We start from the raw sequence: 24,269 nt of genomic DNA, 5'->3' as shown, positions 1-24,269 counted from the left end.
GTCTGGACACCCACAGGGCTGCTCTCTCTCTCTCTCTCTCTCTCTCTCTCTCTCTCTCTCTCTCTCTCTCTCTCTCTCTCTCTCTCCCTCCCTCTCTCTGTGTCTCTCTGTGTCTCTCTCTGTGTCTCTCTCTGTGTCTGTCTCTCTCTCTGTCTCTCTGTCTTTCTCTCTGTCTCTCTGTCTCTCTCTGTCTCTCTCTGTCTCTCTGTCTTTCTCTCTGTCTCTCTGTCTCTCTCTCTGTCTCTCTCTGTCTCTCTGTCTCTGTCTCTGTCTCTGTCTCTCTGTCTCTGTCTCTGTCTCTGTCTCTGTCTCTGTCTCTCTCTCTCTCTCTCTCTCTCTCTCTCTCTCTCTTTCTCTCTCTCGGTTCCTCACTCCCTGGCTTTTGGAGGCACCTGGCCCAGCCTATGTCTCCTGGAACTTGTCACCAAGGCAGGAGTGTCAAACAACGGGGTGAGCCTTTTCACCCCTCTGTGGTTCCTTCTTGTTGACTTTGGAATCCCCAGCACTTACCAGCAGGTCTCCTCTGGCAAGTTGTTTAACCTTTAAGCCTAAGTTTCCTGACTTGTAAAAGGATAATAACAGCACGGACTTCTTCATGTCGTGGGCAGGCAGGGTGACTCACGGCTGGCCCTCTGGATGGGACCTGGCCCAGAGAGAGTGCTCCAGACATGGGAGCGCCTCTGGTGACAAACATAAGCACTGGGAGCCTCTCCCTTGGGGAGCACCCGGGGAAACGGAGAGGTGCTTCATCCCCCTCCCAACAAACCCTTTCTTTACCCAGCTCCATATTCTTGTTTACCAATTTGCTCTTCTTCAAGAACTCGGAACAGCTTGAGACATAGTTGACCCTCAAACTTTTTACTTCTACTTTTTTTTCACCAAGGGAGAACATGAATGCAGGCCCCCCCCCCCACTATCACTATTTATGCAGTCAAGTGTCCCCACATTTGGGGGAAATTGCAGGGGACAGCACATTTAGAGCACAATGGAGAAGTCTCACCCTGGGAAAATCCACCTTCATGCTCATGATATGTGCCTGTTAAGTATGACCTGTAAGTTTTTCTTTGTTGTTTTTCTGTCTGGAATATTCTCCCCTCACAGATCCTCTGACTTTGCTTCACCATGCGATTTGGTATCGAGTCTCATTTCATTGATGCCCAAGAGAATCTGATCTCCAGTCAAACTTACAGGGCCCTTCTCCCTCACCCTGAACCATTTACCATCTAACCCCCTTCTATGAGTTATTTGCTTTCTTACATCTACTCATGATGAGATACTTAGTTGCTTGTGAATGTATTTATCTAACTTCCCTACTAGAGTGTAAAATCCATGGAAGTAATCATTCGTTTTTTTTAAAATTATTTTTATTGTGATCCAAGTGAATTACAAATCTTTCACAGTAATATTTAAGATGCATAGTTACAGTGAATTAGGGCCATTCCCACCACCAGTATTATCCTCCCCCCACCCCTGTTCCCAGCATGCACCCCAGACTATACTTTCAGGAATCATTTCTTTTTTTATTTTTATGTGTTTCTTTATTTTTAAAATAAATCTTTATTTAAGCACTATGATTACAAGCATGTTTGTAGTTGAGTTTCAGTCATAAACAGAATACACCCCTTCACCTGCTCAACATTCCCACCACCAAATGTCCCCCTCTTCCCCCACTCTTGCTTGTATTTATGACAGGCATTCTACTTCTCTCATTCTTTAACATTGTCGTGCTAGTATTAGTGTAGTTATGTCTCAGTGATCATTTCTATAGTATGTTACCATTCATCTCTTGTGTTGTTCGTGGTTACAACATTTCCAGCATCGAAATGATGCCCAGAAAATAGCAGACAAACACAAGATTAAGATCAATTAAAGGAACAAACAAATAAGTTATCTACATAATTCCCAAGAGAAAGACCTGGTGACTCAGATAGAGATTGCTCTGCCTGGTTGGTCACACCTCCAAGAAACTGCCGAGTCAGATCTCACCCTTGGATCATCCTCTGTTTTGCCCATTTAGTTCACTGCTAACTCTAGACTTTTCTAATCCCCAACTTTACTTTTCATAACTTGAACCTAAGACAATTTTCAATCGATGAAATTTCCAGCTTTGAATCACTGCCCATAGAGTATATTGGATTAGATGGATGTAAAGACAATTTTAAGACTTCCCCCTCATCAAATTTATTCTTTCTGTTATCTATATCTTAAGATTTTATGACTTTTATAAAGCTCCCAGTCATTAGGAAAGGGTGATCTTGCTCCCCAATACTTCTTCAAGGGGACATGGTCTGATATACAAGCGTTCTTATTTAATGATTCAGTTTTTGCACAATATGCTTCATTCTGGGAGAACTTTCTTCAGGCCAGGCAATGTCTAACCTTCTAAAAGGCATGTAAATATTCTTCATGACCTTAAGGGGCATGGGTGTGGTGTGGTGTGGTGTGTGTGTGTGTGTGTGTGTGTGTGTGTGTTTGTGGCAAACCATGGTGATTTTTAAGCCTTGGAAACTTGCTGGAGAGACTTTAACCTTTAAATGTAGTCAAGCAAGATTTTGAAGGACTCAAGTAAGTAATCTGTTTCAAACTTGGAATATGTTTCAGGTAGTTATAGTCATGTTTGCTTTTTTATTTCTACTCGAATGGAGGCTTGCTGGGTTGGCTACGCCAAATTCTCCATCGCCATCCCATACAGAGAAGTAAACTCCAAGGCTATCATTGGAAAAACTCAACAGGAAATTGGCTAAATGCTGCCATGTCCACAAGTCAATCTATGCTTTTCCTGTGGATAGCTGAACTTAGCTCTGGTTCTCGCCAATGGTGAACCTGACTGTGAAGGTCCGGTAAGGGTCCTATTCTCGGAGGTTCCATTCCAAGGGCTGATAATGGGAGGAAATATTCCGATGAAGCTCTTTATATACAGAAATAACTTAAAGAGAAGAAGCAATTGCCATTGATTCGAATGGAAAAATTTTTGAGCCTTCCCAGACGTTGAAAATAATATGCCAAATCATACTAACTAACTCATAAATCCTAAAACAACAGCCATATATAGCTTCTCAGGGTGCTGGTGCCTCTAGAAAGTTTGCCACAAAACCCACGCCGGACCTTAGTTTCACTTTTTTGGTTGTTGTTGCCAGCACAGAAAGAAACCTCTTGGGCTTCACTTTGGTAGCCAAACCAGCTACTCAAGACTTTTTGTAAAATCAAGTGGCTTCATGCAAACATTTGGAAAGTTGCAGATCCTCACATTTTATTTGATTTAATTTTTTAATATGGAGGAGCAATTCATCTAACTCTGTTCAGAGCTCCATGTTCTCAGGATTTTGTGGATCTGGTGAAATCAAGATCTGGGTTTTCTGGGAGCTGTGATAACTCCTGGACACAGTATGTTGTTTTCGCTTTCTCAAACAGAAGCCTGATTGTTTTTTCTCTGATCCACAGAACCCGTGTTTCTCAGCAGCCTGACTCTTTCTAATGGCCTTTGGACATTTTCCTCTGCCACCGAATGCCTGGATAGTGTGCACCAAGACAGAATCTTCACCCCTGCAGAGAAATCCTCATTATTCCTATAGCTTAAAGGGAATGTTTAGTACAAAATGAATAAATGGGAATTGGTTATCATACTTTTCTCCTCCCAACTTTTTCTCCTAGAGACTTCCATAGAAATTTATTTCTCATATCTCTCCATCCTCAACCATCTCCCTAATGCTCTAGCCTATTTGTCATATAGCATCTTTGTTGAGACACACACCCCTTCCTTCCAAAAGAGGCATCTCTCCAATAATGATGGTAGACCAGAAGTCTGCCCTGTGGTGACATCAGACCCATTGGCAAGAACAACAGTGGTACTCCTGACAACATGCCAAGAGTTTCCATCACCATGCATGAGGTGGGGAGTCCAAATAACCAATGTTCTTGATGGGGACAAGCCATAAACTAATTAAAGGCCATCTGCTTAGACCATCCAGGCTCTCCTGGCAGAAGCAGCCAGAATTTCGACGCATTGCTCCAATCCACAGCCTCTCTTAGAAATTAACATGGATTATTTATGGGTGGACTGATGTGGTCCACGATTTGAGCCTCCTTCTTAGTATGTAGCTTACAAAATTTTAATAGATACATATAATATAAACTTCATAATGATACCATTAATTTTGGGTCTTGCCAAATGCCAGATCTATAGGCTTTGTAGTGGGGGACTCTGGGCCAGTTTCAACAAAAATACTTTTATAAACACTCTAGTCTCATTTCTCTGTTTTCTAATGGTTCTACCTAAGTATAGATATTTATAATCTCCTCATGGGGAGTCATGAAGTCACTTCATGGGGAGTCACTGATGATGTAGGCACCACTCAGTTAGAGAGGGCTGCCAACTTGGGAAGAAATATGGGCGTCACCATTTTTGTTCCTCTGTTTCAACTTGAATTGACATCATTTTTTTTTCTGGTGCCAAGGATCAAACTCAAAGCCTCACCCATTCACTTACCACTCAAGGTAAGTGCTCTATCACTGAACCAGTGCTTGTAATCTCCTGCCCTCAGGTTGAAATAACTTCTGTTCAAATCATGTGACAGCACAATTTTTTTTATTTCATAAAGAGCATCAGGGGAAGAAATATGAATGGATACAAAGAAGAATCTTTGAAGAAAATTATTGCTAAATACATCTTCATGTCATTAGAACTTGGGCACATTTCCTGTTTTGTTTATGCATCTTATATGTAATTATGGTTAATAGTAAATTCTTTAAAATCTCTTGATAAAATGTTTTTTTAAGAGACTAGTCAATATCAAACAAAAAATAAATAAAAAAGGGGCCGATGAGGTGGCGCAAGAGGTAAGGTGTCTGCCTTGCAAGTGCTAGCCACGGAAGGACTGTGGTTCTATCCCCCGGCGTCCCATATGGTTCCCCCAAGCCAGGGGCGATTTCTGAGCGCTTAGCCAGAAGTAACCCCTGAGCATCAAACGGGTGTGGCCCAAAAAAAACAAAAAACTAAAATAAAAAGAGAATAGTCAATATCAACAAGAACTTACTAAACCTTCTGACAATGACTTAATGATCTCTTTGGAGATACTTTTCACATTTTCACAAATTTGCTTGTCACTGTATTAGTTTTTCCATCTCTTTTATTCCTTCTATTTTTTCTTTTATTTTTAAAATAATTTTGCTCTCACTTACCTGAAAACAAAGGTATATGATCAATAATGTCAACTATGTAATACATGCTCTTTAAATAAAGTAAATATAAAACAATTAGAAATTGAATAATGCCTATCTTTCACACAGAAAATGCCTTCTGAGAAATGAAAAATAATAAATGCTCAAAAGAATTCATTCAACTTCCATCTGTTGATTCTGATGTTTTTACCATGTTCCTTCTTCCCAGAATGAAAGATATTAAAATAGAAGTAGATAATCCATTCTGATCTCAAACATTCAGGCACATTATCTTTGGTTGGGCCAGTGCAAGATATTAGTTTGTTCCACAATCCTATTAACAGCCTAAACTTTACTACTATAGTACCTTATTCTCCTCACTCAGTATCTACCTATTAGCTTTTTCGCAGCTTTGGTAGGATTATCTTCCAAGAGGTGGACTAAAAACAGCTATGAACATTGGGGGTTCTCTGAAAGGAATAGATGGTTACTAGAGACCTGGGAGCCATATGAACCTGGATTGTGCAGTTGGTGTTTATTCTGCACTGTGGCAGTGCCTTAAAGCAAAAAAAAAAAAAAAAAAAAAAAAAAAAGATTGAGTCCCAGATAACCCTGCCAATAGTTCATTGAAAATTTTTATCAAACCTATTCATTATTTTTTGAGTTTGGTAGTTAATTCGATGTCACATATACAAACAGCTTTGTAGGGATCAGAGAGATAGTATAGTGGGTAAGGCACCTGCCTTGCATGTGACCTACTCAGGTTCATTTCCAAGCTGCATATGGTCTACTGAGCCCCATCAAGAAGAATCCCTGAGCATAGAGACAAAAGTAAACCCTGAGTACATCTGGGTCTGACCCCAAACAAACGAAGCAAGCAACTGAAAATCAATTCTTTAAAAATGTCTCCTACAGAGACAGGGAGGAGAGAGGGCAAGGGGGAGGGTGGACAGGAAACTGGGTGGCAGAAAATGTGCACTGGTGAAGGGTTTTGGATATGGAATGACTTGACTGAAGCTCAATGATGAACAACCTTGTAATTGTGCATCTCAAAGTGATTCAATTAAATATTTTTTAAATAAAAATTTTAAATAAATTTTTTAAAAATAAAATAATAAAATATATACTATTATGGGGTTGGAGTGGTAGGTGCAGTGGTAGGTCATTTGCCTTATAAATGGCTGACTAGGAAGGATGGCGTTTAGATCCCCTGGCGTCCCATATGGCCCCCCAAGCCAGGAGTTATTTCTGAGCGTATAGCCAGGAGTAACCCCTGAGTGCTGCCGGGTATGGCTCCAAACCAAAAAATATATATCCTAATTAATCTATGAAAAATTATTCTTCATATTTTTAACATTTTATGAATATTTCACAAAAGTGCCACCAATGTAAATTAAAGAAAGATTAGACCATTTGCGATTTGAAATTTTCCAGAGTTGTTGGCCATGTTGTAAAATCACACTCAAAATGGCAAACCCACCATAATTTTTGAGCCTTTGGTAGTACTTATTTATGATAGGGCTGGTACCTGGGATGGGCAAAGAACAGGGTCCTCTCTACATTAGGTTGCACTGGCTTGTGCCTTCATAGGTTATACACATCTGATTGGATCATTCTGTTTTCACTGGAGTGACATCCAGTCTTTCTCTACTAGAGCAGGCAGGCTTGGCTTCATAGGTGTGGTACATAGATGTTTTCTGCTTAGTTGTCATGATCTTGACATTTTAAATAATTGTATAAAAACCCCAGAATTTTTTTCCTTACACAGGCTCATGCAAATTCTTCAGTAGTTCTTGAGATCAGGGAGCTGGGAAAAATTACCTATAAACATTCAGGAAGGAAGCTTGTTAGACTTTAAGGGGAAAGAAGAGATAGAATAGAATAGGACCAGAGAGATAGAATAGAAAGTAAAGGGGCTGGAGAGATAGCATGGAGGTAAAGCGTTTGCCTTTCATGCAAGAGGTCATCGGTTCGAATCCCAGCGTCCCATATGGTCCCCTGTGCCTGCCAGGAGCAATTTCTGAGCATGGAGCCAGGAGTAACCCCTGAGCACTGCCGGGTGTGACCCAAAAACCACAAAAAAAAAAAAAAAAAAAAAAAAAAAAAAAAGAAAGTAAAGCATTGCATTGCATATATTGGTTTGCAATCTGGCTCAAATCCCTGGCACCACCAAAGATTGTTCCTGCGCACAGAGCCAGAAACAGCCTCTGAGCACTGCCAGACGTGGCCCACTCGTTCTCTCCTCAACCAAGGATACCCCACTTTAAAATAAAAATTGTTGGATCGGAGAGCTAATAGCTGAGCACTTGCAGAGCATGTTTCTCATATAAAAGACCTGGGTTTGAACAGTGCCAAGAGTTAATTCCAGCAGGAGAGATAATACAGTGGTAGGGAGTTTTCTGTGCACATAACCAACCTGGATTAGATCCCTGGCACACTATATATAGCCCCCAAACCTACCTGAATAATCCCCAAATATAGAGTCAGAAGTGAGCTTTGCGCATAGTTGGGAGTGTCTTCCTGAGAAAAACAAAGAAAAGAGTGAAATCCAAGCACAGAGCTGGGAATAGTCCCCAAGCATCACTGGGTGGGACACAAGTCTTCCCCTCCTTGTAGTTTAGTGGCTTCTGTCCTGATATATCCATATTTTTATTATAAATATTTTCTAGTGTCTTTTTTTTTTACAATAACAGAACTTGATGTTTTGCTGGAACAATATTTGTAGACTGGTTTTATGGTCTTTCAATTGCAAGATAGCAAAATAAACTTCAGAAAACCTAAGCTACCAAAAGGGGGCGCTAGCTCTGATGGCATTGCTTTGTGAAGATGGTCTCCTTGTTCTGATTCATTTATCCATGGCTGTGGGACAGATTTCTTTTAAACAGCAGCTTTAATTTGTCAAGCTCTGCCTCCCAATCTTTTTCTTTTTTAATTTTTATTTTTATCATAGTGGCTTACATATCTTTCACATTAGTATTTTAGGTACATATTGACATTGAATCAGGGGAATACCCACCACCAAATTTGTCCTTCCCCCTTCCCCGGTCCCTTTCTGCAACCCATATCCCCCACCATCACCCCCCAGGCTGCTAGAGTAGGAGGTCCCCTCTTTGTCTAGTTTACTATCAGTGATCATACATCTGTTTGGTCCTGGTGCTCTCCCTTATTTCTCCCTCTATTTGAGAGGCTAACCTAGATAAATCGAGTTATGTGGTTTTGTTTGAGGGAAAGAAAGGCAATATAATGGGGTAAAGATTAAGCAAAAAAAAAAATTTAAAAATATGCTGAAAATGGGCGGAGTCCTTCTAGTGGCTGTCAGCCTCAGTTTGAGAGAGGACATGAAAAAGTTAATTGAAACACCATAACAATACAAAAATAAATGTCAAATTAAATATCCAGCAATAAAGAGAAGCACCACACAATAGTCTCGGTTCTGAATTCAAATCATGCCAGAATGCAAAAAGAAAGAGAAAGATAAGATAAAATAATTACTACATTTTGCTACTGGATAAATTGTGGGTATTTCAGGGTTTCTCTTTTATTTGAAAACAAAACGAAAACAGCCACTGCGTCTTTCGAGTTTTCTCTCCCATCCCTTTCTCTCATGCCAAGTATCACCCATGATTCTGCAAGTCATGGTTCTTAGGCTGGTTTCTCCAAGAAAGCAAGGCAGCTGAACCCCCAGGGAAAAATAGCTTTCTGGATCTTTCTGACATGCCCTCTTTGCTTATAACCTCGTTGCTTATCCTTGTTTCAGCAGCCTTGCTCTGTTGGAAGCAGAGACTCAAAGGGCCTTCAAAATGTTCAATAGTGCCTTGTTGATAAAGGCATTAAATAAATATTTGTGCAATTGGATTAAATTCTAAGGCCAACTAAATCAGGGTTAAGCCTGGAGCTGAATTTTTGGGTAAAAGCAAGTCATCCTGGAATTTCTATTCCCAAGTCCCTTGGCTGACTGGTGTTCTCAGACCGTACTTGTATTTCACCCTTCTCTTTCCTTTCTAAAAAAAAGAATCCCAAACTAGACTGCTTTACTTCCTCCCTACCTCCCTCTAGAGGACATTTTGGATCCATCCTTATCAACCAGGTAGACACTTGTCCAAGAAAATATGAGACACCCAGTTAAATTTGAATTTCAGAGGAACAGCGAATAAGTGTATTCCTGTGGAATATATCTCTAGTATTGTGTGACTTGACTTGACTCAGATAGACTAAAAGCAAACACATTGCTCTGGTTTTTTAGAAAGAGGTTTTTTTGCACACTTGTAAGCTGGACCTGAGGAAGGTCATAAGGTCACTTACACTAGTAGACTCAACATTATCAGGTTCTTACAGATCCTAATCATGGAAAGTCAAATAAAATGGAAAATAGTCCAAATCTTTGCTGATATCTTCCACCCACATGGCATCCCTTGCTTTGTTACTGGTCTATCTCTATTTTTTTTAGCTAAGAGAAATGAATAACTTGATTTTGATTTAAACTAATCAGATCTGAGTTCTTTTCCTGCAGACAAATATACTCTGCTTAGTTAATTTTATTCTGATTCTAGACTAGAGTAAACATCTTTCCCAATATTCCCCCTCCCTTCTTTTTTGTTTTTGGGCCACAGCCAGTTGTGCTCAGGGGTTTCTCATGGCTCTGTAATCAGAAATCACTCCTGGCAAGTTTGGGGGACCATATGAGAAGCCGTGGATTGAACCCAGGTTGGCAACATGCAAGGCAAACACCCTACCCACTGTGCTATCACTCCAGTCCCAAGATTTCATTTCTTCTTATGGCTATTTAAATAACAGGTTAAAATCCTGTAAAATTCAGGGGAAGAGCTGTTTCTTGTGGCCACAAACTACATCTCACACTTGTTAACTGCTCATAACTAGGAGCAGGCAAGGAACTCAAAGCACAGCAAGGAAAATCTATCCACTACTAGTAGATAAGGTAATCCTACCTAGAGTTTCACAATATGGAAATCTGGTTACATCTTTAAATATCCTGACTTTTGGACACTAGAGACCAGTTTGCCTATTTCTCTCTTCACTCATGCTTTGGAAGTGAAAACTACTCTATTTGCCTGCTCAGCCTCCATTGGCCGTTATTCCAAGAAAGGCACTTTCAATTTATTTCGGAAAATTACCATTTTGAATTCTCCAACTTCTTGTTTACTAAGGAGCTGAAAAAAAAAAAAAAGAAACCCAACACTCTGCCTAGCCTCTCCCTATTAGCCTCAACCTTCATTAGCATCAACATTTCTTCATATTCCAGTGATTAGTTCAAAAGTGGGCATGTAATTATGTTTATCCAATGACAGTTGAGTTTTTGTTGTTTGCTTGCTTTTCTGCTGGCCATCTTGGGCAGAATGTTTTAACTCTGTGTGCTTCAAACCAGCATATCCAGAACGGCTAAGTTTCTCAGCAATCACATGGAAAAATTTTTGCTCGTTTCTGTCTGCATCTAAAGATAACTCCATCTTAACACTTTCTATATATGAAAAACCCTTTAGGAACCTAGATTTTGGGGCCAGAGCAGTGGTGCAAGCTGTATGGTATTTGCCTTGCATGTGCTAATCTAGGATGACCGCAGTTCAATCCACCCCTGTGTCCCATATGATTCCCCAAGCCAGGAGCGATTTCTGAGCGCATAACCAGGAGTAAGCCCTGAGCGTCCCCGGGTGTGGCCCAAAAAGAAAAAGAAAAAAAAAAGAACCTTGATTTTCCCAGTGCAATTTCAGAAATAATTTGGTTTCAAGTTCATCACATTCATATCAAGCAATGCTCTGATTATGCTATATTTGAGGAGAGCTTTGCCAGGGAAAAAAAACCATAAACTGAGCTCTAACTCAACCAAGCTATTGACACATTTTCTTTTACTCCAAAATAAAAAAAATCTTACTCATTTGATAAATATAGTCTCAAAGAGTTTGATTTACATAGTTTCTTAGAGGCTGGCCAGAATTTAACTCAGGTATTACTTTTAACTCAATCCTGGCCAGTACAATCTTCAGATTAGGGGGTTTTGAGCAACTGCTTATCACGAATGGATCATCAAGTCTTTTACAAGACATAACTGTGTACAAGGGTTGGATCTGATCACCCCATACCTAGATACTCTTTTCATCTTTCCAACAATACTACTAAGAATAATCATTCCCATTTCACAGGTGACAAAACAGTCATCCAGTGGTTAACGAAGCTTTTCTGATATCATCGATGGAGGAAGTCTTTGTATCATGACATCTGATGCCACAATGCACATTTGTAGGAAATTCAATCAAGTGCCTGTGCTTCTTAGCAGCCTTCAATTGTGGTTTCTTTAGGGATAAAGGACATGGTGATATTAATCTTCCCAAGAATCTGACAACCAGAAATCAGATTCTACCTTAGGCAAAAGAAATCTCTCTGCCGGGCCATCGCATAATCTCCCTCATGTGACTCCAAAATATTCTTAAAGCGATAAGAAAGAAACCAAAGGCTGTATTTAAAGAGAAGTGACATTCACATAGCCTAGATTTTTTTTTCCTTCCTGGTTTTGTGTATCGAGACAAGTTCAGAGAGAGGAAGAAACAGCTCACTAGTGTGAAAGCAGAGTGGGAGGGGAGCAGATCTGAAGCTTGGCCCACGGCTTCCTTGCCTGGCATCAACACTGACATATTGTTCCAGAAAATGAACTCCTAGGAATATCTCTTTCTCTTATGTTCTGTCTGAGTCCTAAGCATTAAAAGTTATCTATCTCAAATGCAACATTTATAGAATACTTACTAGGTAAAAAGACACTTTACCTAGATTTAGCTAGTTTAATAGAAATCATTGACCTAACTTAAGCAATTCTAGAAAATAAAGCCTTTTTCTTTGTGCTAGCTCTGATGAAGTTGGTTATGTGTAATCATGAATATGGCTAATCTTTCAGAGTTTTGACATAAAGTCCATTGCTTGAATTTTATTTACTTATGTTTGTTTGGGGACCACACCTGTCTGTGCTCAGGGCTTACTCCTGGTTTTGCAATGCAGAGATCATTCCTGGCAGGCCTGAGAGATGATGTGAGGTGCCAGGGATCTAATATGGGTTGGGAGCATGCCCGGCAAGTACTTTACACTCTGTGGTATCTCTCAGGATTCTGCTGGAGTTTTGTCAAGTTTCCTGCAGATTTGGGCAACCAGATTCTACACACTGTTTCATCTATTGCTCTGTTTTCTCTGAGGTTTCAAAATTACAGCACTTCCATGTCAATTTGTGCCTTGATTTCCTGATAATCAAAGAAGAGGAAGAGAATGTGGTCAAACTCTTACCACTTTAAAATCACATAAGTAACTTTTTCGGCGGTTTCTGAAATAGATTTAGTTGCACAGGTCTCCTAACTCAAGAAAGATCTAGGAGATGCCATCCTCCATATATCCACAAATAAATAAAAGTGTGTTGAGAATAATACTTATATCTGCCAATTTAAGAAGGACCTGAAAGAAGAACAATCAGTTCACTTCATTTTAGCTCAACAGCACATTCAAAAAATTCCGCTATTCCATTGCATAGATGTACCACAGTTTCTTTATCTCTTGTCTGTTCTCAGGAGCTTGGGTTGTTTCCAGATTCTGGCTATTGTGAATAGTGCTGCCATGAGCATAGGAGTATAGAGGGCTTTTCTACTATGCAGTTGTGAAGAAAACTTAATTATGAAATTTGCTTATACATGGATGAATATTGAGAGTATTGTGCTGTGAGAAATGAGTCAGAGGGAGAGGAATAGACATAGAATGATTGTATTTATTTGTAGGATATATATATATATATAAATAGTAAGTAGTAATACCCAGAGACAATAGAGATGAGGGCCAGAAGGACCATTCCATGGTAGGAAGTTTGTCACAACTTGCTATGGAGAGCAGTTAGGGCAGAGAAGGGACCGTTATGACAATGAGAGCTGGAAATGATTACTTGACAAGAACTGGGTGCTGAAAGGAGGTAATATGCTTTCAGTAATGATATTGTGAACCACAGTGTCTAAACAAAAAATAAAGAAGGAAAGAGAGAGATATGTAGAGAGAAAGAGAGAGAAAAAAGAGAGAAAGAGAGAGAAGAAAAATGTCTGCCACAGAGGCAGGCAGGGGAGAGAACTGGGGAAATGATAAGAGGGAAACTGGGGACTTTGGTGGCAGGAAATGTGCATCAGTGAAGGATGTTGTGCATGGTCTGACTAAAACTCAATTATGAGCAAGTTTGTAACTTTGAAAAAATAATAATTATTACAAATAATAACAATATTTTATAAACAAGCTTGTAAAACAAGGTGTTAAATAAAGTAATTAAAAATTCTGTTAAATCTAGTGCAAATTTTCTCAACAGGGACTATATGGCCCCCCTGTGGATACATGGGTTATTTAAGTGGGATACATATTAAAATCTTATAAATAAAGTAGTCACTGTACCAGACTTGGAAGCCAATGGATAGAACAGGGGCCACAGAAGGAAAACGGTCAGAAGGGGGACATGGTTGACAAAAGGATTGAGAAACCTGGATTAGAAGGTCAACAAAACCAATATATCAAAACTTCTCCTAGTTGCCATTTTGGGAAATTAATTTATGGAACGAAATTCAAGTAGCAAAATATAATTGGAATTGTGTCCTCTGGTATTCTTTTTTTTTCTTCTTTATTTGAACATCTTGATTACATAAATGATTGTGATTAGGTTTCAGTCATGTAAAGAATACCCCCTTCACCAGGGCAACATTCTCATCACCAATGTCCCCAATCTCCCTCCATCCCACCCCACCCCCACCTGTACTCCAGACAGGCTTTCCAGTTCCCACATTCATTCAATTGATTATGGTAGTTCTCTGTGTAGTTATTTCTATAGCTGTACTCACCACTCTTTGTGGTGAGCTTCATGGAGTGAGCTGGTGTTCCAGCCCTCCTCTCATTGTCTCTGAGGATTGTTACAAAAATGACTTTTGTTTTTCTTAAAACCCATAGATGAGTGAGACTATTCTGCGTCTCTCTCTCTCTCCCTCTGACTTATTTCACTCAGCATGATAGATTCCATGTACATCCATGTATAGGAAAATTTCATGACTTTATCTCTTTTGACGGCTGCATAATATTCCATTGTGTATATGTGCCACAGTTTCTTTAGCCATTCATCTGTTGAAGGGCATCCTGGTTGTTTCCAGAGCCTGGCTATTGTGAATATTGCTGCAATAAATATAGGTGTGAGGAAGGGGTTTTTGTATTGTATTCTTGTGTTCTTAGAGTATATCCCTAGGAGTGGAATAGCTGGGTCGAATGGGAGCTCAATTTCCAGATTTTGCATCCTCTGGTATTCTATCATAGAACTGTAATACATGTAATGATCTGAGAGATATAATTATGCAATGGAATATACATATAACATATATGTGCAATATGCACATATGAATCATAATTATGATCTGTGTATTATTGAACCATAATTAGTTGTGCATTATGAGGGTACATACTATAAATGCTATATATGTCATACTTTGAAATCATGTAATATAGTAGTATGTACTACTACATATCATATTATACCATATCACTGAAAGGGACATTTTTATATTCATTTACACTGTTGAGCAATCACCATCTCTATCTCATTTTAAAAGTATTTCCATATCTTTTGTTATTTGTTTGTTTTGCTTTGAGCTATATACACAGTTATGCTCAGGGCTTACTCCTGACTGCACTCAGGGACCATCTGGGGTGCTGAGGATTAAAACCAGGTCAACCTCATGCAAAGCAAATACCTTACCTGCTGTACTATTGCTTGACCCACTTAACATCTCTTAAAAGTTGGATTTATGAAGCCAGCATTACTATTCTTCTCTCACTCAGCGCATGGCAAGATTGAGTTAAACGCTGTCTTTATGTATTTAAAGATGTTGGAGGTTTGTATATAACCGTCTGTGTCTTATTTCATGTACTCACCACATTTGTTAAATCCATCCTTGTGTTGTGTATGTCTTGGTTCTTTATTGTTTTTTTATGTCTGATTAATATTTGTTTCATTGTGTAGGGTTTATTATATATATCTGAGTTCCCAAATTGCTTATCTGTTCATTCCCTCTTGGCATCTTTTGGTCATTATAAATGGTGCTTTATGAATATGTGTATGCATGGACTTACTTGACTACCTGTTTTTCAATTCTTCTGGCTACAGATTTAGGAGTGAGTGAATTGGGAGATCATGTAGTAATTTCACATTTGATTAATGAAACACCCTCCAAACCTTTCCCTGTAGTGACTGAACTATTTAACTAGTTTTATCTGTTGTGTTTAAGGCTGTATATTTCTGTATCTTCACCCAAAATTTCAATTATATTTAAACAATTAAAGCTATCCTAGGGGGTACGATATGATATCCCATTGTAGCTTTGATTGCACTTATCATGCAGCTAAACTGTTGTGCATGTTTTCATATTTTCTTTAGAATTTTTGAGTTTATGCTTGGTTTATAGTTGTTTTGGATTTGGAGTCACACTCCACATTATTTACAGCTCAGTGTTCAGGGTTGACTCCTAGTGGTGCTCAGTGGACCATGGAATACCAGGGATCAATTGGACCTTTTGCATGCAAAACATGAGCTCGGGCATGTGAGCCATTTGGTTGGCTTCTACCTATGTTCTTAGTTGGGTCATCTCTATCTTCATGCTGTTAAATTACAAATGTTATTTACATATTACTCTCATTCTTAATGAAGATAGGCTTGCAAACATTACCTCCCATTCTGTAGATTGCCTTTTCACTGTTCCAATAACAACTTTTGACATACAAATGTTTTTCATGGGACGACATCCAGTTTCTCAGGTTCTCTTTGTTACTCTTGGCATCAGACCTCAGAATTATTGACAATCTCAAGGGGATGATAATTTAACTCTATATTTCTTGTTAGAGTCATATGATTTTAATGCTTACATTTATGTCACTAATCCATTTTTAATTTTGTAAACAGCATGAGGTAGGGGCCTAAACTCCTCTTTGGCATGTCTATATATGGTTGCTCCAGATCTTTTTTTTGGGGGGGCGGAGGGGTTGGGTCACACCTAGCAGCTCTCAGAGGTTACTCCTGGCTCTATGCTCAGAAATTGCTCCTGGCAGGATCAGGGGACCATATGGAATGCCAGGATTCGAACCACTATCCTTCTGCATGCAAGGCAAATGCCCTAATTCCATGCTATCTCTCCGTCCCGGTTGCTCCACTCTTATGTTTTGTTTTCAGAAAGACCGATTCAGTCAATGCTTGGCTTGATTGGATTAACCTGATGCATCTAACATACCCCTGGATGTTGAGTGCACCTGACATTGTTTGGGCGACCTACTCTTTGGCCTTTGGCCATAAGGTGGATAGAGAAGGTAATGCATAAACAGGCCATTTGCTGAATAGACTATGATTTTCTTATCGAATGTTTTGGTACCCTGATTTGTTGAAGAAACAATCACTTTATTTTGTTTTATTGTTTAGTTTACTTTATTTAAAGAACAAGTATCCCATAGTTTACAAAGTTGATTATAACATATTTTTCCGGATAATTGGAAGCAAAATTATTTTTAAAAAGAAAGGAATAACAGGAAAAAAAACAAAAGAAGTACAGGGACAGCAAATTTGTAAAAAAAATATTGTATTTCTTGAGGTTGTTAAGTCATTATGAGAAGGTTTAGTGATTTTTTATTGCTAGCTGACAATTCTATTATTTAAATTGTCAACATTAGGTGACCTCAGTTACACATTGACATATTTCTATGGGAATGATAGTATTAAACAAAAATGGAGTTGTCTGTATGCGTGTATACATGCACGTATGTATGTATGTATGTATGTATGTATGTATGTATGTATGTATGTATGTATGATGAGGCATACAAAAGTACCAGGGGTATTTTGAGCTGCTAGAGCCCTCATAGACACCTCAAATTAGGAAAAAGACAGGTTTTTTTGTCTTCTACATACACCATTCACTTGCTGTGGGCTGATATGGGGAGATGGAATTCAGCCCCTCAACGGCCCACACCAAGCTTTACAAGGGTGAAGGACAGAATGGGTACAAAACCCTGGTATCCTGACTTCAATCCAGGTTTTATTTCAGCAATATTATTTCCCCTACAGATATACAATACCATTTCATCTCAAAAATATATTTAAGTCAGTTGAACTTCAGTTAGATTTCATAACTCTTACCTGGGATTCCCCCTTCTCTTTCCAAAACATAAAATTCAGTTCTCAACTTGCTTGCTCAAGGAATTCTTCGGAACCATCAACTCTAAAAATGTTTAGAGGGTGGTGTTTTCTTTCATAGACCAATACATCCATGCATGCATGCTTTCAAAGCCATGCATAGAATGAAAGTAGATGAGAGCAGTTATTATTAAATTAATGGAATAACTAAGCCATTTTTTGTCAGACTAATGTCTATGGTTTGCTATACTTAGCAATAACAGTACATTGAAATCTATGCTATTTTAAGACTGTAGACTTGGAAAAAATTAAGTGCTAACAAAGGATGAGATGTATGAGAGATTAGAGGAGACAAATTCACAAGGTGGTTAAGATGTCAGCTCGAGGCAAAAAAAAATGATTGATTTGAAAGTCAGAGGGAAGCACACATTTTCAAAAAATGCTCTTTTCACTTCAAAAATGCTGCACAGAGAATCAAGAAAAAGAGGTGTTTCTGACGTCTAGATTCCTGCAAAACACTTACTAGAGAGCCTTGAGTTTCAGCCCCTAAGAATCAGATAGGATTTCAGATGACACTCACATCGCAATGGACATCTCTATTAAATTGCATCGAAAAACAGATCATATAGAATACAATACAATGTTAGATAGAATCATATAAGATACAGAATCAGAGACGATCCAATGCTTAAGAATAAGAACCGGGAAGGGTTTGGATCATCATTGCTTCCGGGACGTACAATTGCGGTAAGGTTCTCAATCACGTAAAAAATATTCTCAATCTATTCATGGTATAATTATCACCATACCTTCCTAAGTGTGTTGATCATGAAACTATATAAGGTTATGTACATACACATGATACTGGAAGGCCAATTTAGTATTCTGTTAGACCTTCTTATATATTTTTCAATTTATGTGTGAGTGTTTCGGACCTCAAAAACCTAGACTATAGTGTCATAATATTATAATATTTCATCATCAATGGCAATTTTTGTATTACCCAATATGCTAGTCCCTAGACACAGGTTATTAAGGACCATTCAACCTATGATCAGTGCTCCTGCGGAATAATTTTCATTTTATTTACATTCATTTAACTGTTAGTTAAAAATCACCACATGGGGGCTGATAACTCCCATCCTATCCTGCAGGGTTACGTCAAGCTGAAAGACATTTTAGATACTATCAAATCCAGGTGATCATTATAGGGGATAATATACATATTTCAGGGAGATATGAAGTAACATGCTCAGGGTTTCACAACTACCAAGGGGGCTGAGCCAACATTTGGATCCCGGCTCCAATACTGCAAATCCAAGGTATCACATTGCCACATGGCATAACAAAGTTAATCTCTTAAAGACATGGTCAGGTTAACAACTGATGCAAAGGCTCGGTCTTCCACACTCCCAAAGCTGTAATTATAAGTGCCAGAATCTCATTCCTTTCCAAGATCTGGGAACCTCCTTGTTTCTTGGCAGGGAAGAGCCACAAGAAGATTAGCTTGACCTCTGGAGTAAAATTACCACTTTTCTGGGACCCTTATCTAGAGGGCCTCTCTATTTTTGGACATGTCCTAGTCTAGAGCATACAAATCTCACCAAAGCTTGCAATATGCTGGTTATTTCTTGCTTGTCTGGGCTGGTGAGCACAACGCTATCAGCAAATTGGAATAGTGTGTTGTTCATTGGAATATTTCCATAGTCCAAACCATTCCAGATTATGTTATACTAGAGGGGGGAAAAAGTTAGCCTGACCCTGAGTAAAAGTTATACATGCATTTTGTTGTACTGTCTAGCACACACAAACTCTTTATAACCTACCTTCTTTTCTGAGAAGGCAGAATCAGGAGACTAGACATGAAGTCCCTTGCAATGTTCTCTAGCAAAGCTATCATGGCAGCCCAAGAGTAGCAATGGCAGCTCTACTTGAGTTGGTAGCAGTGTAGCTCTCATGAGCTTTGGAGCTTTTCCTCCCCTAGAAAGTCTGGAAGTTCTCAAGTTATTTTAGATGTGTCTATATATTCTCTCCTAGACTAGGAGAGGAAGTCCTGAAGAAGACACATAACATCTTGCAGGAAAAAGGCCCTTTCTGGTGCAGGAGAAGCACCAACCCATTGGGATCTGTAGACACATTATGCAGACTCACAACTTTCAGGGAAATGAGGTGAAAGGATCTCTATCCCATGAATGAAGGCTCCATTCTCTCCGATCAGGATCCTGGTCTTGATATAATCAGCATGATGGAATGAAAAGGAGTGATTGAGAACTCACTTTCTTTGACCTGGTCATATGCTATGTTTTCTTCTGAAGGTACAAAGAATTTCTTTCTAGGTCACCTCAGACATTATCAGGACTCTCCAATTTGTTTGATTATTTCTATTTATTTTTGTTTGTTTTGGGGGTCACACATGGAAGTGTGGGGGATTTACTCCTGCCTCTGTGCTCAGGGGATTTCCTTTGATGGTGCTTGGGGAACCATACCCTGATCCATCCCAATTCATATTTACTACTGAATGATCATATTAGGCTTTTCTTGGGTCATATATGTTAACTGAGGAGAACATGGCCAACTCAGACTCAGAACTAATTGTTACTCTTCCTTCTGCAATTTCTAAATGTATTGCACCCACCAGTGCATGACTTCTACAGGTAGAAGTTTTACCAGGGTAAATTCTCAATTTTGGCTACTATACTCCATTTGGCATGACAAGAGGGATTCTCATAGTTAGATAAGTGGTTGACAATCAAATCCCCCAAACCAATCTTAGCATCTGTTTTGAAGCCCTTTCCTGGACAATCATCACAGGCTTAGTGCCCTGGGAATAATCCTCTAATACAGATAATAGTGTGCAGATGGCTGTGTTGGAATGTTGAACTGGGATTAACCTCTTGGGTAGAGAGGAAAATAGAGGAAGTAGTAGGCTGCGGAAGAAGGAGAAATGAAATATCTGCCATTTCATGACTGCAGCTCGAACACCTTTGGATCTAGAATATCATTCAGAGTTGTCTGAAGGTAGGAAGTGAGTCTGAGATCTTTGTCACTCACTTTGGTCCTGGAAAAAAGTCCTGTTATGGGTTAGCCTTTTTGATTTTGTTTTTGGGCCACACTCAATGATTCTCAGGGATTACTCCTGGGTATACACTCAGAAATCACTCCTGACTTCGAGGATCATAAGGGACAATGGGGGATTGAACCAAGGTCTGTCCTAGGCTAGCGGGGGCAAGGCAGATGCCTCACCGCTTGCACCACCTCTCTGGTCCCTGGGTTAGTCACTTTTTACTTCAGTGAGACAATGCTGAAAGATTCTGACTACTGACCACCCAACCAACAACCTGAGAATTAAGGCTGCTTCTCCTGAAGATGCAACTTCCCATCAGAGTTTATGTCTGCTGACCTTGAGGGAGAGCTCAAAAATCTCATTTTTGGAATTTAGTGATCAGGCTCTCTTTATGAGGCCACATAGGTAACCCCGGACCAATATCTTGTTGCTGAAATTTCTTTTATTTGTTTATTTCCTGGTTTGGGGCCACACCTTGCAGTGCTCAGGGGTTTACTCCTGATTGATTCTGGTGGGCTCTGGTGACCAAAAGGGATGCTGGAATCAAATTCAGATGGCTATATGCAAGGTATGTGTCCTACCCACTGTACTATCACTCTGGCCTCAGTTGTTAAAGCTTCTAAGGCTACACTGAGAAATTTTATGCGTGGTGCTGGGGATAGGACCTCATTCATGCAAAGCATCTAGTCTTCCACATGAATAACATCCTCAACTGGCATATTTCATTTGATAAAACAACAACAACAACCAAACAAAAATCAACAAAACAAAAGAGCATTGATAAATCTCTCCTTTAAACTATGACAAGCACTATCAGCAGCAACATTATTCTTGGGGAAAGAACAATAAGAGAGAGAGAGAGAGAGAGAGAGAGAGAGAGAGAGAGAGAGAGAGAGAGAGAGAGAGAGAGAGAGAGAGAGAGAGAGAGCTGTAAAAAAATAAAAGAACATGGTATGGAAAAGCATTTACAAACCAAACAGAGAGTAGAGGGAAGTCAAGGCATGTGTTTGAGGGTGGGTGGAGATCTAACCAAGCAAACCACTTAAAAGAAGCATTTTTTTTATAGCAGCCCCAGGAACCTTATTGAGACCTTATAAAAGAATGCAAACCAAGGAAACAAGACTCTATACTAAAGTGTCTCTTTTGCTGTTTTACAGACTCGGGTAAGATTTTATGAGCTCCTTGGTCTTCCCTATGGATGCCTCTTTGGGTAAAGGCCATGGTTCGTCAACACAGTTATTTTCACTTTTGGCCAAAGAGTGAGAAGATTCCAAAATAGGGTCATAGTCATGTAGTCTTTCTAGAAATGGCCTCCAGATGTTGACCACAGCAGGCTCTCAGTTAGCTCACAGTGTATAGCAGGTGAATTTGTCAAGACAAAGAAGTCAGCCTGAATTTCCTTGATTAGAAAGATAAAATTGCATGATGGGGACCATGATGACCCTAGGCCAATCTCTCCATTTCTTTGGAGTATTTACTGCACCCAAAGGGCTTTTGCTTGGGAATAAGGTCTTAATTTCCCAATAGAATAAGCTAGGCTAGATAAATTTGATGCATATTGGGTTACCCTCTAAATGGGAAATAAAGTCAGAAGTTCTATGATCTTAAAATCCTCTTTTTATTCAAGATACATTGACTATCAAACTCAGTTCATTCTAATCAATCCAGTAGAACAGGAAGAAAAAAAAAACACATATTCTAGTTCTGTCTTTACATAATGAGAAAATAGTGGACTCTTTAAGGCTAGTTCTTGAGGTATGTCTATGATTATTTCAAATAGGAGCTGCCAGAGTAATAGCACAGCAGGTGGGTAAAGTAATAGTATTACTGTATAGTAATAGTTCAACAGATTAGCCTCCCATTGTGGCCTATCTGGGTTTGATCCTGGCACCTCACATTGTTCCTAGAGCTCCGGCATGAGTCTCCCTTAACCCAGAGCTAGGATTAAGTCCTGTGCACACCACTCCCCACTAAGAGTGAGCCACCTTCCCCCAATAAAGCAAAGCAAAAAAAGGGGACTACGAAATAAAGAGATAGGACAACAGGAACGGTACTTGTTTTGCATGCAGCTGACCTGGCCTGGGTTTGACCACAGAGCTAGGAATAATCCCTGAACACTTCTTTATGTAGCCCCAAAATACGCACATGCATGCATACATACAGACATACATGCACAATGACCTTTTGGAAACTATCTATGTACTTTTTTTGATGATGACAGTTTTATAATGAAAAAACATCCCAAGAAGAAAATGGGTTCACAATCCGTAGGTGTAAACCTCTGTTTTCATGTAGGTGGATATCTCTGTTTAAGACCAAAGATATAATCCATCTAATCCTGGCTACTTGTATAGGTAGATATCATACAGTCTCCTAGGCCAACAGACAGGAGTGGTACAAAGACTAACTTCAGCCCCTTTCTCTCTAAAAAACTAAGTTTATCCAAAACCCAGGAATATAATATTTTAGTGATCTTAGGCAAAGGACTTCACAGTAGCAAGAATGGCTAGTGAAATTTTTATATCTTATCAAAAATTACTGCATTATCTTTCTTTTATAGTTGATGAATGCTGTTCGTAACAGCACACTGGATGCTGCTGACCATGAGAATGACAATCAAGCGGTTTCAAAGGTTTATGAATATTGCCCATAGAGAAAATGTGGCCTTGAGCATATGCCTCTCAGGGCCCTGGGGACAGTATTCAGTAGCCTCAACAGGAGAACTAGGAGCAGAATGATAGTATAGTGGGTACAGTGCTTGTCTTGCAACAGACCCAGGTTTGATGTCTGGCATTGCATATAGTCTATGGAGCCTGCCAGGAATGATTCCTGAGTGTAGAACCAGGAATAACTCCTGAGCACCACTGGGTTGGTATGACTCCAAGACCAAAAATCAAACCAAATGAAAACAACCCAGGAGAAACATCTCTGAGACAGAAATTGGTTCTTTCTGAGAAGGCAGAAGGTGGTTGTGGTGGGAATGGGTATGAGAAGTCATTATTTTTCAGCATGTGTAACACAGGATTTCAGTTCATAGCATATACATAAATTAACCCAATATATACTGTGAAAATAACATTTCCTGTGAGTAGAGAAAGTTGGAGAATAATGATACCACAGGAAGATGGGGCCCCTCTGAAATGTCCTGATAAAAGTCACTGTCCTCGGAGAGATAGCACAGCGGTGTTTGCCTTGTAAGCAGCCAATCCAGGACCAAAGGTGGTTGGTTCGAATCCCGGTGTCCCATATGGTCCCCTGTGCCTGCCAGGAGCTATTTCTGAGCAGACAGCCAGGAGTAACCCCTGAGCACCGCCGGGTGTGGCCCAAAAACCAAAAAAAAAAAAAAAAAAAAAAAAAAGTCACTGTCCTTACATCCTTTGCAGGGCATTGGGGTAACTCCTATGTGTGTTCCATTAGGAGTGAACTATGACCTGATTGATCTTGTCTTTTTGCCTAATCCTTGCAGAAAATCTGCCAGACATCCAACTCCCATTGTTTACTATTTGAATTTAAAACAAAAAGAAAATTTGTGGGAGGTAGAAAGAAAGTGAGAAGGGGCAATAAGTGGTTACCTGCCAAATTTGGGTCCATGGGATATAGGAGGGCTCTTCAAATTCTTGGCCTGTAGTTACTGATTTCTGGAGGCTCATCTGGCCCCCAGATCGCACAGCCATTACAGCTAATGAAAGTCCCACAAATGCTCTCTTCCAGAGGCCCTTGAAAAATAAGAATGTCAATGGGATGAAATAGACAATAAAGCTGGTCTTGGGGATGTGTCCTGTCTTATCATAAAGAAAGTCACATTGAGTGAGACAGTACTCTCTAGCCTCCTTTGGATCTCTGACAAAAGATTTTCAACTTTTGTTCTCT

The sequence above is a fragment of the Suncus etruscus genome, chromosome 1 (assembly GCF_024139225.1).
Source record: "Suncus etruscus isolate mSunEtr1 chromosome 1, mSunEtr1.pri.cur, whole genome shotgun sequence".
Taxonomy (NCBI): Eukaryota; Metazoa; Chordata; class Mammalia; order Eulipotyphla; family Soricidae; genus Suncus; species Suncus etruscus.
This window is presented reverse-complemented; position numbering follows the sequence as displayed.